General features: G+C 34.4%; 1 pseudogene across 1 annotated transcript; it reads right to left on the bottom strand.

The window, feature by feature from the left end:
* Positions 1-722: 722 nt before the first annotated feature.
* LOC308346477 (large ribosomal subunit protein uL1-like) lies at positions 723-1,384 on the bottom strand (annotated as a pseudogene). The gene has a single exon. The product of its transcript is annotated as a large ribosomal subunit protein uL1-like (transcript).
* Positions 1,385-10,644: the final 9,260 nt, after the last annotated feature.

The following is a 10,644-nucleotide window of genomic DNA, read 5'->3' as shown; positions in this document are numbered from 1 at the left end:
ATATCTTTTAGATTATAAATTCTGGGAAAGCAAGCAATCTTTACATTTTTTCCTATACTTAGTACAGTATGTCACATAAATGTATGTTTCACAATATTCTGGATACATTCATTTCCCTACCAGACATCAGACTCAGGTTTAATCAGTGGTTCATCTTATGAAGAAATGACTTTCACATGTTATAGCTATGAATGGCATAGACTACATCTTGGACGACATACAGAAAAACCTTCTAGAATCAAGCTCTATTAAAGGTTTGTGGGCTATTATTGTTACTTGTTCAATGTTTCTTTTGGCGAATTTTATTTTCATTCAGTCTCACTTTTGACAGATGACTGTTTTTTCAAACCTTATAGTACGAATTTTGAGGGAATGTCCTCCTATGAATAATGACGAATTGTTAAACTTTAGTAAAGTTTATAAAACTCTTACACCTATGTAAGTGATGAATCACTGAATTCACTCCAGAAACCAATATTGCACTGTATATTAGCTAAAATTTAAATAAAACAATAAAAAAAACACATCTACTCAATTCTACAGCCGGTTTATTAATTCCAAGGGCCCGGTCAAGCAGTGGAGTAGGCATCCCTACAAGATAAGATACAGCTGAACATATAAAACCCAAGCCCAAAAGGGACACCTAACTGATCAGTCAGTAGAACATGTGACTCTTTTTTTTTTTTTTTAAATGGAAGCACTAGGGTTTATTAAACTGTGCCTTAGTACAGGTGGTGGGGCTTGCCCATGGTGCTCTTGAGGTATAAAGCCCAGACTTTCTGCCAGTTCTTCTTGAGCAATGACACCAGAAAACTGACAGTTAAGTGGATGTTGTACACAAGCTCATCACCTGTCATCTTTATGTGGCCAACAGCCACTGCAAGATGCAGCACCTTCTTCATCTTGAATTTGTTGGTGGACTTCACTTCATCTATTTTGGCCACCATGTTCTCATTGCGGGTCAGCAAGGAAGGCAACCTGCCAGCCTTATTCAGGCCTGGGCCCAGAATTTGTGGGCTCTGCTTGATCAGAGATTCTGAAGCCAAAAATGTATCCTGCTTCTTGGCCAGGTTCTTGACTAATTTTTTATTCTTGTTGAGTTTCTTTAGTGCTTCATGTCCATATGAGGGACATGTGAGGGATATCCACTGCCTTGGCCTCATCAAAGTGCCACTGGTCCCTCAAAACAAATATGAAGAACTTGGGGCAGGGAGTGGACTTAAGACTGATGGGAGCCAGGAAGCGTTTGTCCTTCTGAGGGTCATAGTTCTTCAGGCTGATCTGCAGTTCCACTGTCTCCAAAAACTTCCAGCACTTGCACTGGTTCCCATGTAGGACTACCTGTACCACCTCATACAGGATCACAGGAGACTTTGCTGCTCATGGTTCCTCACGTCAAAGGAACCACAAAACAGCAGGACATGTGACTCTTGATCTTGAGGTTGTGAGCTCCAGCCCCATGTTGGGTATAGAACTTACTTAAAAACACAAGAATAAAACCAAAAAACCCCACCAAGGTCAAATGGACAACTCATATAATTCTGATAATCTGAAGGTATAACTGTCTAATTATAAGCAGAGACAGTTACATGAAAAGGCCATTCTTATGATATAGAAGGGAAAGAACATTGAATACCTATGCTGAGAACTTGGTATCATTTCAAACAATAATCCTATGAAGCTAGGAGGAAAGGGAGGATCACAGAAGTTAAGTAATTTATCCAGGACCACCCAACTTGTAAGTGGCAGCTTTTGAAATCAGCTGTGTATGACTTCAAAGATTGTAGATTTCCTCTACACCACTCTGCCTTTGTGGTTAATGGATATGTTCAAAATAATCATTTGTAATTCTTGGATACTGGTGACACTATTACATCAGTATATGGGAATCACTGAAAGCTGTGGCTTTATGGGATGAGAGGAGTCATAGCATATCAGGTCATATTATATTGAACAAAATCAGGATCAACTCTGGTGAATAGTGGGGAACTCACAAAGCCATTGTAGAATGAGTTCCAGAAAGGATTTCTAAGAAGGGAGCACCAAGGGCTTTAAGGTTCACTGAAGCATAACTGCAAAGAATGTGTCCTATGATGGGCAGCAACCGCAGGCCTCAGCTGTTGCTGGTCTAACAGGCTGAGCCAAAGCTCTGCACAGTATGTCTGAAGAAGTGTCACAAATGGTGACAATTTCTCTGAATAGTGCTATAGATGGCAATCACAGGGCAGAAATCACCTGTGCTGAATGTGGACCGAACCACTGTTTGAACAATGAACTTCTTATACACACATGCAAAACCAGAATCGCTCAAATACCATTGATTTGTTTTAGGTGGAAAGACAATCTGCTTTATTATGTATTTAACGTTTTACTACTTCACTGAATCAAGACTAAGCTTCTTTTGTGTTTCTCGTGGCACTGGAAACACAAAGATGGGAAGATAAATGTCATTGTCCTCAAGAAGTTCAAAATATTGGCGTGGGAGGTGGAGGAAAGATTTATAAACTAATAGGTGCTCTGGAGCTTATATTTCTCTTGTTTTACTTACTTATACACACGTATATATGTGCATGAATACATATTCAAATGAAACAAGGCTAAGAATATATTCCGAAGGTAGAAGTTCTACTGTAGGTGAACTAGAGAAAACATTAGCTTATCAAATATTTTACTTTACCAAGTTATATAAGTTCTTCACTTACATGTTTTCTTTATAATCTTCTTTATACACCATTCTGTTTTATTCATTGATCATATGGAGGCAAATCTCTTACTAGCACATGTGAATAGGCATTCAAAATTATCAAGGAAAGGGAGACAGAGTGGAAGAATGTAGATTTAGTAGGCAGAAGTGCTTTTGTATTTGCATCCTAGGGTGGAAGTTAAATATAGCAATAATTTCCTTAGAAATTTATATTTATCTATCTATCCAAATCTCAAACATTGGGAACTAAAAAAATATTCCATGTATACACTTACTATCTTAGATATTCAGGTTTCTGGAATTCTGTTTGTCAGACCTGCACAGATACGATGTTGCCTTTGGGATGTCCTTCTGTCCTGTTTGCCTGAGGAATATCAACCATCACTTCTTTGGACAGTTTCTGTATTAACAAATGTATAGAAGTAGCCTTCCATATTACAATGCTAATACATTGTGGGAGTCATAAGGTACCATCCAAAATCAGATACTATTTTTTGTTTTTGTGTTTAGTTCTGGAGTGGCACATAAGAGTACAACACAATAAAGTTTAACATTGAGTTTTTCTTTTTTTTGTTTTAAAGATTTAATTTATTTATTTGACAGACGGAGATCACAAGTAGGCAGAGAGGCAGGCAGAGAGAAAGGAGGGGAAGCTGAGCAGAGAGCCCAATGTAGGGCTCGATACCAGGACCCCAGGATCAGGAACTGAGCTTGAAGGCAGAGGCTTTAACCCACTGAGCCAACCAGGGGCCTTAACATTGAGTTTTTATTGACTAAATTAAGGTCTCCGTTTCAACTAGATTACACAGTAATTTTTAATGTGAAGTCACACCTTACGTTCAATTGTGTTTAGGTCTTCAATATTAGATAAAATGGCATGTCCTTTTAATAGAAGGAAATACATATTCTGGGCATGAAGCAACTGATAACCACATCAGTTAAAAAGTCCTCTTGCCATTATTAATTAAGCTATGCACATTACTAACCACTTTTTCTGGTTATTTCCTTAGCAAAAGTAGAGTTAGAGGCTTGGTATTTGCTTTATTTAAAAAAAAAATTTTTTTTAAGGTTATGGACAAAGATAATTCTTTAGGGAAATGTTAAAGTTCATTTTAAATAAAAACTTCTATATAGTAATTCATAACTTTAAAGTAATTTTTATCAATTCTTTGATAATAAGTAATAAATATATAATACTCTGTAAGTATATGTTATAGAAATAGTAAATAATAAAATATCTGGCAAAGAGGTTCTCAACAGCCTCCAGCATGGGCTAATCATCTTTGCTAATTGTGCCAAATAAATTTTTAGGTTGAAATGTAGAAGACTGACAACCTGTCCTGGTGGTGAATCTAAGAAAACAGTTCTTCAGAAACTAGTCAGTGCATAGGAGACCGCAGAATACTGAATTGCATTCATTAACACTTATTAAGAGACCAAGTAAAATACTGTACTTTAATCTCCATTAAGTACTGTACTTTTTTTACTCCTAAAATATAAAAGTGATTTAAGTTGTTCATTTCAGATAGGTGAAAGCTAAAATTCTTTCTGAACTTTTAATTATTAATGACCCATTTTACCAGTACATATAATACTTCTTAAATTTTTAAATGTCAGACTGAAGTATTATCATTTGCTGTCTTGACTCTTCTCAGCTTAGTTTTTATGAGGTAGTTCAAGACAACTGTAGCTCACACAAGTGCTCACACTTACCATGCTGTTTCTCCAATGCACATACAATATATTATTATACATTCACTTCAGCAACTTCACAGCTGTTTTCATTTTTTGTTTGATTGCTTTTAGCCCATTATTCCCTATGCACTGTTGTTTCTGGGAGGAAAGTTTTATTGAGCATTTGGAAGTAATTTGAAGTAGTATAGTCAAGCAAATGAGTCTTTTTTTTTTTTAGGGGATACATTTCTTAGATGAAAATCTTCAAAAAAGAATATTGAAGTCTGATGCTTAAATATTTTGAAGATAGTTCAGAAACATTTAAGTTAAATGTCAGTTCTCTTTCTAAAATGTATATATAACTCATTTTTACTATCACTCATGCACTGTACTAGTCTGGAGAATAGCAGGTTGAAGATGCAACAAATATTCTTTGAACACTTCAATAAACACAATGCAAACATTCACTTTAATAATGTTGCCTTTGTTAATACAAAACTGAGTGCATTTTTTTTCCTTGCCCCTGGCTGAGCCATGACTAGCTGAGTAGCAACAGCAGAGTGCTGAAAGAATTTTTCAACAGCAATTTGCTTGTTCCAATTTACTTTTCAAGGCTGATGATCAGGATCATTATGTTGCTTGCAAAAAGATCTATTTCTATTAATTTGATCCAGTCATTCCCCTTGTTCTCATCATGTTTAGTTTCCCTGGCAGCTTTAAGTGAATCAGAAGTGCCACTGGCACTCCGGTTCTATAGCTTACATACAAAATGAACTCCTATATCCTTTAGGAACAGAACTGTTATGCCTGCTGAGAAAGTATGGGTACACTGAAATGAGGGACTCAATGAAACCTCTGCTTTTTGCTCTTCAAACAGAAATGCTCTTTTTAGTTAGCAGACCTATACAATAACACAACAAACCATTACCTGTTTAATTCTTTCTTTAAAGAAATTCTAAGAAGCCTTGTTTTTTAACTTGAACACAATCATCACTCATCAACAAGATCAATACATAGAACTTGTATGTAATTTTATTTTATTTTTTTTTTGAACTTGTATGTAATTTTAAAAATTTTACATGATACATACTGAAAAAGGCTTCATAACAAATGTATAATACTCTAAAAATGTAAAGGGAAATAAGCAAGTTATTTTCTATAGCCCCAATAAATTTCAAAAAAGCTAAATGTTTTCCTGATCTCCTTTCTATGAGGGAGTGTGTATTATTAGTTCCAATGTATATAGTTCCAACATTTAAAGAGCCCCAGCTAAGTGATTTGGAAAATCAATGGTAATAATACTTTTCACACTAAATACAACTATAAAACTGACAAAGGAACTCTAGCTTCAATCACTGACAAATTAACAAAGCTAACAATATAAATAAAATGGATCCCACTTAATTCAGGCTATGCTTCTTAAAGGGAAAAAAATCACAGGGTTTGAATACAGTCATTAATTATCCCTTTATAGCCTGCAGAGGGCACTCAAGTCCTTTGAAAGAAAAAGTAAAAATTTTAAGAGGCATAATAATGATTTATTTTTCATTTTTATTATTAGTAGTATATTAACTAAACAATATTGTTTTTACAGATACTATCATTTAAAAAGAAGACATTTAAAGGAGAAAAATACAGTTTGACTTCAAATGTTTAATGGATTATTAAGACATGCAAATTTCCACGTCTTACTGGAAAAACAATTCAGTAGGTGGTTTCCATCCCAGGGTACCTGTCAATCCATAAATGTTATGCACCGTACATTAGCACCACACTGCCGACAATTACACAGATTAGTCAGGGCCTAAAGAAAGCAATCTGGACCTCACAGTAAACTAGTAATACAGATAAGGCATTGACTGCTCCAGGCTATACATACACAATAACATTATCATCTCCATAAAACAGTTGATGAAAAACATTAGAAGCTGGTTGAAAAGGCTTTAGCTCCTAAGAGTCGTAACCATTTTTCAGAGTAATTGCATGAGCTCTCCGTTAATTTTCATTTTATCGAGCCTCTCCATTACTGTTAACATGTTTGGAGAGAAGATATTTGACTTTAAATACTCTTCCTTTGACATGAACACAAACATTTCATAGGGAAACCCACCAAGTCAGATACAGTAACATATATTACACAAATACACACACATATGTGTATACATACGTTTCATCTAGAGTCTCTGATGGCATATTTCAAAATATACTGCAACATTTATCAACTAAATATTGACTGCATAGAGTAGTTAATTATTAAACATACTAGTTTCTTAGCAATATAGCCAGGGATCCTGCCCTTCTATCTTTTTCTGCTTCTCAATTTTGCTTTGGTATATGTGCTGCCCAAGTGAGGAGGTCAATTTTGCTTTGGTTAGGTAACTTGCTATCAGAAGATATTCAGAAACAGATTGGTTACTATATTGGAACTAGAGAGACCGGTTTGGCACCAACATGAATTAGATGTGTACAAGTCATTGTTTCAATTTAGAAATTGGATCACAGAATGTTTGAGCCAAAAAAATGTGTGGGGAAAGTTATCTAAACATGTAACTTGTATTCTAAACTGCTACTAGAATAATGAACAATTATAAAGCATTTAAAAAATGCCTTGTCTGTAATAAAATTAGTCAATAATAATTTAGTGTTTTAAAACTATTTTTGTTACAAATTATCATGTTTCTTTTTTAAAGAGTCAAACTTGAAATATACTTAAGGAATAAATCTCCAAATTTGTTATCTTGGAAGATGAATATTGACACTGATGTTGCTAATAGTTTTCAAAAGCTAATTCTTTAAGAAGCCTAGCATAAAACACATCTTAAAATTTTATTCTTAAAATATTGTGCAAAATTCCATAAAGTATTTTAAAGTTCAAAGTTATGGAAGAAGAGTAGCCAATTAAATGAGAAAAAGGCAGAAGAAATAGTCAACAATATAGCAGAAAGTAGTTATTTTGATAATCTAAAATAATCTGGATTATTTTTATAATGGCATTGTTTACCTTTATGGGAAAAAAAAAACCATCATTCTGGAAAAGAATGTGATTATTCTTACAGTGGCAATATAACAAGCCCCTTTTTCTCAATAAGGGACTAAGTTAACAAATAAAGCTTTGAAACCATAAGCCTTAAGATGAATAATTGTGTATTACAATATGTTTTCCTCATTGGATTTCTTTACCACATAGCATGACATTTTTTAATGGGGGAGGGCAGGGAGAAACCATGCAGTTTAATAAAATAGAAGCATTTTCTCGACCTAAGTTATAGCCACTGCTTTGATTTTTGGTTTATCTCAGGGCCAATAAGTATACACTCTAGTACATGAAACAAAACTAGAAGATATACTTAGAATGTAGTCTTTGTTTCTTCTTTCTTCAAAGCCTATGTTTCCTAAAATCATTGTTAGTCAAAGCAAAAAGAAATGTTTGTTCTATTACGTAAAGAAATAAACTTCATTTGGTATTCAATTGACTTTCTAACTTAGCAGACAGGACTTTACATCTTCAAATACTGAAAATAAATTGCATTCTTGGCCCTTGCTTTAAAAGGTTAGAGAGAATAAACGCACACCCTGGTAGTGTTCTAGTGATCTCCCTAATCTCAGTTGCACTTTGTCAGAACGAGGTAACTGGTAGTTAAGTGAAATACCCTAGATCAAAGGGGGATTAATCACCAACTGAATCCTTGCTGAATAAACCTGTCATTCAAGAAAATTATTTCCACTGAACTTAGCAGAGGATTGAAGGTATTTGCATAACAGGGACCAACGTACTTCAGCCAGGTTAAAAGGTTCAGAATTCATCCCATGTTTAGCTTTTTGCCTCCTTTTCCTTTCAGCAGCCGCGTACAATGGTTTCTAATCTGATAATACAGCTAACTATCTAAATGATGTCAGAACAGGAAAGTATTGCAAAGTTTGGATGAGGGATGGATCAATTTCACTTTCAGTAACTCCTAAATCTGATTTGTTGGAATTTAAGATGTAATCCTAAAAAAGTCCCTTAAACCTGAGGACTGTTTATTAACATCCCTTTTCTGACCTTTGTCTTAGAAACAACCATTCTGCTATGGCAGCAGTCCCCACAGAGGCTCTGGATGATAACTCGACCTACCTACCTCACAGGGGTGGTACAGGAGTCTACGAATGTCTGTAAAGCAGTGTGAAATACTACAATAAAAAATAAAAGAAAAATATTAGTTGTTACTGTGTAAAAACTGTGCTTTGAAAGACCTTAAATCACACAATGTATAAAAGCCACAATAATTTTAACTCAGAAATACTAAGTTGGTGTGGGGAAAAAAAAAGTTTATGAGACAGACTACTGTTTAATCAAAACAAAACAAAAAAAAAAACTTTTTACACAAATAATTCCCTTAAGAATTCCTGATAAGGCTATTTAATTCAAACCTGACATTTGAATCAATAATTTAAAAAGAAAAAATAAAAAGTGCCCATCCCTGTAAGGGTATTACCTTACATCGTAAGAGTATTGGTGGCTTTAAAAAGTTTAAAAAATACTGTTCAGTAAAAAAATGAAGAAGGGTTTTACGAAAATCATGAACTACTTTTTTTAGAGTACATTTTCAGAAATTTAACACGTCTTGTACCTTTTGGGTCTCCTGAAGAATAATTACCCTTATGATAGACATCAAATTTCATAATCATATTTTGGCACTAAAAGGGAATTTAGCAATTTTGCATCTAGAGTATGCCTGACACCATCCAAATCTTTTATTGGAGGTAGATGCTCATATTCACTGCAAATGAAAAGCATCTTTCAAGTTAAAAAATGCAAAGAATAGTTATCAAAGAAAATGAATAAAATCCATAGTGAGATAATTTTTTAGAAAATGATTGAAGTTTTAACCCAAGAAAGGACTCTTAGAGTGTCTTATAGCTTAGAATAAGAACATGTCAATCACGATTAAGCTTCTGGAATCGGAATCCCTTTGAAATGCAGCTGTTTCTTCTTTAATTGTGGCAGCGGACTCTGAAGAAAAGAAAGGTCCAGCCTTAAAGATGAGTAAGGAATACAAAATAGCTCAGGATTAGTTGTGGAGTTCAAAGGTCGCTAATTACACTAAGGAGTTCCCAGACACAGGGAAAACATTAAACAGGTCACCTACCAAACGGGAAACAGACTTTGTCTTCAGAAATTATCGTGAAGTGACAGGTTTCTAGACAAAATCAAAAGCATCACAGTGTGCCCAGCTGATCTCAACAGGATGAAAACATGAGTTGGTTTTAGTTCTGTAGCGTTATGTTAGAATAGAATGGCAACAGATGGCATCAGGTTCCCCTTCACCCTACACTTTTCCAGTATTCCCTAGATTTTCCTCAGGCTTCTAGAAATGTCAAATCAAAGATTCACTGGCTTTTCTGATTGCTTATAAAGAAAGTTTTCCCTAGGGGATTATTATACTGAATATCTGTGTACTTACTAGATAAATGCCTCTTGCCTATCTTAGTGTACTTTACTCAACATTTATACAATCAAGATGTCCAAATGGCTCCATTAATATTAACATAAGTTAAACGTTAAGCTTTCCTTCAGTTTAAGAGAGATCAAATAACTTAAGCGAAATGGGTTTTTTCTTCTTCCAAAAGGAAAGTTTTTACTACTGATTATCTATGATTAAGCCAGAATAATAAGTTAAAGTCCTGGTCAGGCAGTTATTCTATTTTCTTTGTTACTTGGGATAATTTTGAACGTAGAGCATTCCGCCATGATAATGCCTTGCAGAAAATGAGAATTTATAATGAGTGAGATTGACCTTAATTAAAAAATCATATCTCAAATCCTAAATTTATATGCACTCTCCCTTCAAACTGTCATAGCTCTTTTTCAAGGAGTTAGAAGCTTCTTCTAAGCTTTTCCTTAGGAGACTGATTAAAAAAATAGAAACCAAGAGCTAATTTAATTGAATATGAATCTGTAATGCATATTTTTTATACTGCTTCTAATTCCGTTCCATAAAAAAGAAACTTGACATGGATTAAGTTTTGAGGATCCTGAAATTTCATCTTTTCATGAATGGTCACTTAAAGTTCAACTTGACAAAGAGCTGCTTTGAAAACAGAATGAGACATATAATTTGTAAAGACAGCAAATAAAAAGTTATGACTGGGTGATTCCTGAAGAAATCAAGAGAATGCTAATAAAAACGCAGGAGTGACAAATTTAAAGGAAATAGGCTACTCAACACTGAAATAATATTAAGTAATTCTCTCTACCCACAGAACAGCTTTTGGATTTTTACCTG

Source organism: Martes martes (genome assembly GCF_963455335.1).
Source record: "Martes martes genome assembly, chromosome: 7".
NCBI classification, from domain to species: Eukaryota; Metazoa; Chordata; class Mammalia; order Carnivora; family Mustelidae; genus Martes; species Martes martes.
The sequence above is the reverse complement of the archived record's forward strand: the minus strand, read 5'-3'. Positions and strand labels throughout refer to the sequence as shown.